This window comes from Octopus bimaculoides, chromosome 19 (genome assembly GCF_001194135.2).
Source record: "Octopus bimaculoides isolate UCB-OBI-ISO-001 chromosome 19, ASM119413v2, whole genome shotgun sequence".
NCBI lineage: Eukaryota > Metazoa > Mollusca > Cephalopoda > Octopoda > Octopodidae > Octopus > Octopus bimaculoides.
The window spans coordinates 22,586,625-22,596,700 of record NC_068999.1 but is presented as its reverse complement, the minus strand read 5'-3'; the positions used below and the strand labels follow the sequence as shown (position 1 = coordinate 22,596,700).

General features: G+C 31.8%; 1 protein-coding gene across 3 annotated transcripts in view; it reads right to left on the bottom strand.

Moving 5' to 3' along the window:
• Window positions 1-1,863: 1,863 nt before the first annotated feature.
• LOC106871647 (transmembrane protein 65) overlaps window positions 1,864-10,076 on the bottom strand; it is a 144,673-nt gene continuing 136,460 nt past the window's right edge. For all 3 annotated transcript variants that reach the window (XR_008266171.1, XR_001409685.2, XM_014918219.2), the window contains one exon: window positions 1,864-9,559. The gene's annotated coding sequence lies outside the window, so the exon portion shown is untranslated. The remainder of the gene's footprint in view (window positions 9,560-10,076) is intronic.

Sequence of the window (10,076 nt, the reverse complement as noted above, 5' to 3'; positions counted from 1 at the left end):
TAACCAATTGTGCTGCATTTACGATATCTGTTTTCTCAACAGCTATTGAATAAAGCAAAGTGTATGCTGCTTGTTTCAAGGAAACTTGAATATCACTAGTCATGTCTTTTATAGTCAGGAATTGTCTACTAAACTAATATTCTCAAACAATCTAGCATTTTTTGAAATAGCATCTAACAGACTTGCATTATAAATATATCAATATGGCTTTTAAAAACAGACTATCATTTACAAAAAAATTCTTTGATCAACATTTATGATTATGTTTGTCTGACTGGAGTTAAACAATAATGTGGACAGAGAGCACTTCCAAACAATTGCAGCCATGTGGAATGGAACAGAATGATGATGAGGAGAAATAAGTACAAGAATTACCTTTCCTTTCTTTTTTTTATTTCATTCATTGAACTGTGGTCATGCTGGGGTATTGACTTAAAGGGTTCAGTTGAACAAATTGATCCCAGTTATTTTTGTTTTGAGTCCGGAATTTATTCTATCAGTCTTTTTTGCTGAATTGTTAAGTTTCAAGGAAGTAAATAAAATAACACTGGTTGTCACACAGAGATAGACACATACAACATAAAGACTTCCACACAGTTTCTAGTTACCAAATTCACTCACAACACATTGGTTATCCCAGAACTATAGTAGAAGGCACTTGCCTAAGGTGCTATGCAGTGAGACTGAAGCTAAAACCATGTGGTTCCAAAGCAAGCTTCTTAACCACTCAGCCATGCCCACACCAGTAGGAAACAGTATGTTGGTTGATTAGTGGTTCTTTGTTCTTATGTGAACTCTAATCATGTAAACTATGATCAAAAGTGCTCCAGTTGAGATCATCATTTCATTTGTATATCAATAATCAAAATATCCTTCTTTAAGATAGCAGGATGTGATTTTCAGGAAATTTACTTGACAATTACATTTATATTATTATTATTATTATCTATGACATTTTAATAACATGCTTGTAGCACCAGAGCTGTGACCTCTCAGAGATTCCTTGACCTCCAAGTTACACAACCTGTCAAGTATCATTACTCCAGAAATACTTTGGAAGAACCACACTTGTATTTGTGACTGTACTGCTTTAGTCATTACTCAACATTCATGACCATAGGTGAGGATAGGCACAAAAACCAGCTTGAAGATAGAGAGCTTAGCTTTTTTTACTACTCTCTGCTCTTCCAAAGGTCATATGTTGGAGCTGGCAGACTTCTGTGCCAGCATCTGTAATTCTAGTATCAAATTCAGCCTCTTACCTTACATCATTCATAAATACATCTGTGAGATACTTAAACTTCACCTTTTGTCTCAGTGATGTTCTACTAACATGCAGGGTGCACAGGGAAGACTTTCTTGAAAGGATCAATGTCTCAGTCTTTGCAACATTAATTTCTAGGAAAGAGTCACAAGATGGATTCTTTAAGCAAAGCCAACCACAGGAGATCAAGGAGTAGACCAAGAACAAGACAGTTGGATAATATCCATTGTCTCAATTGGTCACACTTGGAAAAATCCAGCCAGAAAGTCTAATGATAGTTGCTTTTGATATGACCTCATGAAGTTGCTCTCCTATTTTCTTTATCTAACACCTTCCCAGGGTTTCATTGTAGATAACATTCCCAACATCACATTAACCTGTATTTTCAGTCTTGGTTTACAGTAGTTAATGTGTATTTCCATCATGTAACTAACAGCAGAGTGGGCTGGACAAGCAAACAATTAAGCATCTTCATTAAACAATGCAGTACCAGAACAAGGTAGAAGCTGTGAGTCAGTAAGGCAATAGTGACACAACACTAACAATAACTTTGAGGAATCCTAATTAGAAAAAGAAAAACGGAACAGAAAACATGAGACTTAAATTCTTTAAACATTTTATTTTCCTTGTATCTGATAAATGATTCAAAAGGAACATAACACAACCAATTGTCAATGATATGAAAAAACAATTAAAATATAATCCTAGAAATCAAGGAAAAGAAACCCAAGTGAAAATTTACATCACATAGGAAGGAGGTAGTACATTTATTATGATTTCAAAATATAATAAATATACCATGGACGTGGAGAATGATTTTCCACTCATTAGTCTTCATACATTACCTACAAGTTTGAAAAAAACTTCAAAACATTTTTTTTTATTATTAATAAAAAGACAAAATATTGAGGTTGATATGAAGTGAGCTCGTTACAGTACAGCAATTAACAAATAATTTCAAAAGATAAAAATAAATATTTTCTCAAAAAACAAAATTTAAAAAAAATTAAATTTTTGTGTAAAATATACAATATTCTCACTAGATATTGACAGTTAATATTGGTTTTAAAATTCAAATTTTGTCCATTCACTCCTCAAAATAAAAAATTAAAATGTTCAACACAATAAAATGGACAAAATAAAGCATTTTGAAGATGCAAAATGTATATAGAAACGTATATAAAACAATTTAAAATGCAAAAAACAAAAATAACCTACACGTATTAAAAATAAAACAAAAATATATAAATTTATATACATACATATACACACAGACACAAACATTATCTATGCATTTGTATGTGAATTTTTTGTACATTCCTATAAGAATGTATAATTGCATACCTACTCCCATGCATGTAAATGCACCTCTCTCTCTCTCTCTCTTTCTCTGTGTATATATATAATACATACACACTCACATGCACACCTCACTAATACTCATAACTGTAGGCTAAAACTTAGGACACAGCCATTTAAAAATGCCTTGGTTTACTTTGCATCAAATTCTTTCAAAAATATTATTTGTTGTGCAATATTTTTTAGACTGATCCTAAATATTATTATAACAGCAGAGCAGTGGGGATAGTATAGACGATAAAGGGCCAACTAGAGGTTTCCATGCCTCATAGTTCCCTTGTTTGCACAGTTAACTATGCTTGCTAAAATAAATGCCTGTAACAGACTGAAAGAAAATTTTACATTATGTATCGTTTACATATGCACTATATATCACATATATATATATATATATATGTATACATATATTATATATGTGTGTGTGTGTGTGTACATTATATACACGTGTGTGTGTGTGTGTACATTATATACATGTGTGTGTGTGTACATTATATATACACATAGTATGCATGGATATTATATATATACACATTGTATTACACATGCACATATATATGCAAATGCACCTATTTATTATACATGTACATACATATACATATACATATATACATATATACATATATATATAATTTAAAATTCATTTCCATATTTACTACTACTTTGATACCTATGCACCAGTACATTTAGAAATGAGTTTTAAATTTCAAGAACACAAATGGCTTTCCAAAAGAAATTAACAATTCTCATCCCTGATTCAGCTTCAAAGTGTTTGACAGAATTCCCAGGTAATACCGAGTATTACATGAAAGGGATTGAAATATGTATGCTTCTACCTTGAAAAATACCTGCCACCTAATCACTGTTTATAAGTAACCCACTGACACAAACAACTTGCATGTCCTCATTTGTGTTGCCCCTACTGATATCAGTCAAGGAGTGGTCAGTTAAGTCAAGATGGCAAAGGCTATCAGTAATGAACACCACATCTTCCATGGATGTGAACTCCTGACCTAATGATAGTCAACAAAAAACTTCTTCAGTCATATCCAGCCTCTAACAACATCTCAAGCAAAATCCAGACTCCAGCTCTGGATGGAAAAGCTTGAGAATGCCCTTCATCCGATTGATAAGGAAATCCCCACTGCTGAAGACCTCCTTCCTGGTTCTGAAACATCATGGATTCAGTAGAAGATACTCAACCACCGGAGAACAAGAAAAGGATGGTCAAAAGCTGTTTTGGTCAGACGAGATACAAGACTAGCCCAACCATCTTTGAAGGTGGAGAAGCAGACTATACCCAGGAGCACTGCTTTGTCTGCCCTTTACTATCCAAACCCTGCAACACAAAAAAATTTCTAGAATTCAATAGAATGCAAAGAACTGTTTAAAGAAATGGGAAACTGTTATATAACCATTGTTTTGAAGAATTGTAAGAATTCTCATCTTCCCAATAATTTAAGGTTCCATGACTAAATAAGAAGTACTTTGTGGCATAAGCAAACGGCTACATGTTTTGGGGTGATTGTTTATTCAATTAAACTAAGTGTGGTACTTAACAGGCATTCAGGTTACTGATCCATGAAAGATTTGAAAGAAAGAAATATTTTTTTATGAAATTAATTGAATAAAACTCAAAAGACAAGGAAATGTTAGGGTGATGATAATTTAGTTAAACAGGGACAATATCTTCCATTGTAATTTTAGATATAATAAAAAAAATGCTTGAATGCTCAAAACCATTAATAATACTGCAATGATTTGGAGTGTTTGCATTTATCTTGTCTTTGTATGTGTGTTTTAAAGATTTTTATATTCAGAACCATGCTCCAGATCAAAATAACTGAATACGATAGAACCTATGATTTAGGCACGTCAAGGTCTTTATTCCTTTAACCCTAAACAAGTTTTGTTACACTGGTTATTACATGATATAATTGTGTCCTGAGTTTCAGCCTACACTACTGAGGGCATATGATTGTATGTTTATGCATATATAAATGCACACACACACACACACAAGTTACATATGTACATATTGTGTCACTTAAAAATAATTGAAACAGAGGCCAATTAAAAGAGAAATCAATTAGTTCTGGACCTGTGTTTAGTAAAAACAATAATAAATAATAACTAATAATAAAATACTAATAATAATAACTAAAAAGGAGCAGCAAAAAATTTATTTTCAATTAATAATCTGGCAGTTTCTTCAAATCAAATCCATTTTGGCAAAACTGATCGGCAAAGAATTCTTTATGACAGAGAAAATAGGGGGAAAATGTTTCAACCAAATGGAATATAAGAAACTTCAGAGGAGTAACAATTTAACGTTAGCATATAATAGGGGTGGTATACAATTTTATTGGTTAACATTCTTATTTCTTTATTGCCCACAAGGGGCTAAACATAGAAGGGACAAACAAAGACAGACAAAGGGATTAAGTCGATTACATCGACCCAGTACATAACTGGTACTTAATTTATTGACCCCGAAAGGATGAAAGGCAAAGTCGACCTCGGCGGAATTTGAACTCAGAACGTAACAGTAGATGAAATACCACTAAGCATTTCGCCCAGCGTGCTAACGTTTCTGCCAGCTCAACACCTTATTGGTTAACATTCTTATTAAACTGAAATATTTTAGTAAACACTAAGTGAAAAATAGTTTGAGTTATTCCAAATAAACAATTTAACAGGTGATTATTTTTGAAACTCACAGCTTATGATATGAAAATAAAGAAAAGTTATTGAATATATAGGACAGATATAGATTCACTATATATATTCCTCTATCGTCTAAAGTCAGTTTTATACTTTACTCATCAATACTATACATGCTAATTATTCTCAAGAGAATAAAATATTACAATTAAAACCTTAAGAAAGTATTTTAAATAGAATAATTAATATTAAATTTAATATTTTCTTTTTACACCATCTCAAATTTTAATCAAAACTTTACATTTGTATCACTTGTAAGACAAAATACTTGTTATTTAGCCTCATATCAGAAGTGATCAAATAAACCATTGATCAAAAAAGCTCTTTTAGTCATAACCATGAGATACTACAATGTCTATTGTGTCCTTTCTTTAACAAAAAATCACACATCACCTACACTATAGATGATGAGACACAATTAAACGAATGTAGTTTTAGTATAGCTGCTGATTTCATAATATTTTCATAATCTTAAACTATAGCCTCAAAATTACTTTACAGACTGTGTTTATATATATATATATATATATATAGTGTCATGAGATAGAATGATTATTATTATTATTATTATTATTATTGTTAAAATGCACAAAAGACATTTTATAAAATCCTTTCCTTGAAAAGAACAAAATAAATTTGAAAACATTTGATTTCCTCTTTGTTTTGGTTTACATCTTAAAATCAAAATATAAGGAAAAGCAAAACAATATTCTTACAATACAATAACAAACTGTTCTATTCATGTGATAAAACAGAAGCAACAGAATCAAGTAACACAATGATAACATGAAAAATTTCTGTTTTCAACACCCAAGATTTGAGCTGGAAGACAAGCTCTTCCATATAATATTTATGGCTTAACAAAATTATGTATGCACACACTCAAACACACACAACAGGAATAAAAGTTTACAATTTCACGAACCACCAAGTTTCATAAGGACAATGTTTGTTTCCAGTTTGTGTAGCATCTAGTAAATGAAAAAGAGAAATAATATTCCCAAGCAAGTACAGTTAACTTGCTTATTCTTCATCATGACATAAACTGAAACAATGTAACATGAAGTGTCTTGCCCAGATACACTGTGAGATGCCTGCATTGAATATGAATTCACAACCCATCCAGAAGGCAATTTATGAACAAAAGCAATTAACAAAGAACAAACAGCAGTACAATGAAATACCACTGAAGGAAAGGAAGAACTATCAACATTTTGGAGAAGAGAAAAAAAATTGAGTTGGAGAACAAAACAAAATGTGTTAATAGAGCCAGCATGGTCAATAATGGTGAAACAGAAGTAGGGGGAGGCAAGTGGTTGCTAAGAAGGAGAGTGTATTGATTAAGTAGTAGGTTTATGTTAGTCATATACTTAAGGAGTTAGCTGTGTGTATGTGTAAGAGAGTGAGTTAGTATGCCTGTGTAAAAGATGGCAGTAGTAGCAGTGACACTGATAGAATAGTGGTGATAGACATAACAGGATGTAATTTTTGTTTTTTGAATACACAAAGTATCATGTATGCATTGAAAAAGGGGTAGTGTGAACATGTGTGGATGTTTATCAGTGTGAAAATATAGGTATATGGGTTAGAGGAAAGCTGGTCAATTACTGAGATTTAAGAATGTAGTGTATCTAAACAGAAAATTAACAGTTGTCCACAAAGGAGTTGAGGTGCAGGAGGATGTGATGGTAAGAAATTAAAAACAGTAAAATGAAGGAAGCTTGCAGTATTGAAGTAGTAGGCAATGATTTTAAGTGATCGGTTACTATTTTGTTGAGCATCCAACAAATGCTCTGTAAAATGATCAGCTAACTTCCAACCAGTTTCTCCTATATATAATATGCCAATAAGTTAACATTTAATACAACAGATAGCATATTTGGAAGTGCAAGTAAAGCAGTCAGTGACATAGAAAGTGCATCTGGAACATTGCAGAGTAGTAATGATCTGTATGAAGAGAAAGATCTTGAAGCAGGAACAGGGCCAGTTTAGAGAAGACAGAAATTGGAAAAGGTAGTGTGCTGGAGAGATTGGGTTGTGGAATGGTGTACCAGAAAGGTCAGATGGAAGGATGAGAGGTGAAGGAAATATTGTTGGTGGGGTGGGTACAGGTAAAAATGATAGAAGTGTAGTCAATATTGAAGTATATTGATAGCTGGTTGAGGTAACATCATAAGTGGAAAAGTGAATCATTTGAAAGGACCTAAGCCTTGAAAGAGTCTAAACAGATAGTAGAAGTGACAGAATTGTGAGTAGGATGGAAGGAAATTGAGGTATGGACAGTAAGTTTGTAAAAGCCATAGGTAGAGAGGTTGGGGTTGTCAAATGACATGGAGATATCAGAGTTGATGGGAGTTAGATGTAAGAAGAGAATTCTGGGGTAGAGCTGACAAAGTAAATGAAAGAGGTGAGTTGTTCATGAGTAAGACAGGTGGTATTAATACAGTTATTTAGATGAACATATAGCTCTGGAGTAGAATCAACGAAACAAGTGAGGATCTAGGCCTCAGATTAACCAAAAGGTTGGCATAATTAGTGCCCATGCTCATCTCAATAATATGATATTAAAACACTTACAAAAAGAAGTTGATGAAAAAGAAGGATTAGTTCAGTGAGGCTGAGTAAAGGATGCCAAGTTTAAGTTTAGTGCAACAGTCCAGAAAGAATTTGAGGACTGTGTGTCCATTAATATAAGAAGGGGATTATGGTGAGGAGATAATATCAACAGTAAAAAGTGATTGGAATTAGCCAGGAGGACCAGAAGAGAAGGAAAAGGATAGTATCAATAGTAAGGAGAGTTAGTTCATGTATGTAGAAGTAGGTTTTGTAGGGGCAGTTGCAAACAGAAACAATGAGGTGACCAGTAATATTGGCTTTATAGATCTTGAGAGGAAATGGATGGTACAGATACGTGGTGTGAAGACAATAAGGTTGGTGAGGGCTGAAGGAAAGATGTGTTGAAGTATTGTAGTAGACACAAGCTGGTCTCAGGAGGGGCAGTATAGTCATTGGCAATTTGGGGTAGAACAGAACATTAGAGCATTGCAAAAGCTCATGCACTCAGAAATTCTATCTCTCAAGAAACACTTGATTAAGTTATAACTAAGCTTGACTTTACTTAAAACTGTAAATATTTCTTGTATTGATATTTAGTAAATATTCAACAAGTTAGTAAACTCATAACAACTAAAATAACTGAAATTTAATCAAAGTTTTCCATTTGTTTTAGATTTAAGGTAAGAATAACCATTTTGTGTATAAGCACTATATGATAATGTTACGTTGCCTGCAAGCCAAGCTTGTGGTACAGGTTCAAATCAACCTATTTCTTTTTTTACTCAGCCCTCATACCAGTAATTTTCATTTATAGTGAATGACCTGGAGAGAGAATTTCAAAGGGTCAACTTGAACATATGACATGAAGAGTTAAGTGGTAACCTAGTAACCGGGAAAATGTCATCTTGTTATAAAAACAGCCACAAAAAATATTAAAATTACAATTAAAACTGAAGCCAATTCTTACATCCTTGAAAGAAGTTTTCAGTACACCACTCCAACAGTGATAGCTATCATTTTCAACTATAGCTATTATTTGTATTTCTGATTAAATTAACTGTGCATTTTTTTTTCTTTTTAATTGATGATTTAATTTCTGATTACCATACATCACTGTAGCCATTTATAATTTGAATATTAATATTGTAACTGAGTGGAGGTTCATCTCAGAATTATATAAACTCTAATGAGTGAGTTATATTTCTCTGCTAAAAGAAGATAAATAAGCAGTCATAAATGGGGAAAAAATTAAAATAAAGGTAAAATGAAAATAAAATAAAAAGAATCTTCCTTATAGATCTCAAATTTATTCAAATCCAGAACATTTGTATTTTCATTCTCTTTCAACCTCTAAACATGTCTATTGAATTCATGCTGGCTCTTCATTATCAGTCTTTATTACTTCATGTAATAACAAACTTCACATTGAAATTAAGGAAAATTACACCCACATGATATGCACAACAGTTTTATTTGTCATACATACATCCACTGATTTCTGTGAGAATATTTGTATACAAGAAAGTTTTAAATAATCACAGTATTCACGCTATTTCTATTATGGATTTTACATAATGTGATAACTCTTACACAATTGACAAAATTTCATAATAGTTGCCATCTTCAAATATTTGTTTTCCTAATGTTACCAACAGTTTCCTACAAAGGAATAAATATTATTTTATTTTCTCCCTAGTTTTTGCAATAAAATATATGATAAATTCCACTAAGAGTTTAATTTTTTTACATTAATGATAAATTTTATTAATATTACACAATTTAGATGCTGAAATGCAAATATCAAATGCAAACAAATATTTGGCGATATTGATATGAAATGTTTTTAAATTTATGAAGACAAATTTCAAAATGAATTGATAGGAAAAAATAAATGTAAAACAGTATGTAAGTCTAATGCTTTTAAATTGTTAACTTCGGCAATCTTTTAAGGCATTTCATTTACATAATGAAGAATATACAGTTTAAAAAGAGATTAGTTTGACAATGAATATTTGGAATGTGAGAATAAAGATATGGTTTGAAAAGTCTATATTGGAATGATAGGATATTCAAAATTTATCTTCATACAATATGTTTTCAACAAAAAAAACAGACTATATTTTTATACAAACATACATACATACATACACAAACGTGTATATATATATATATATAT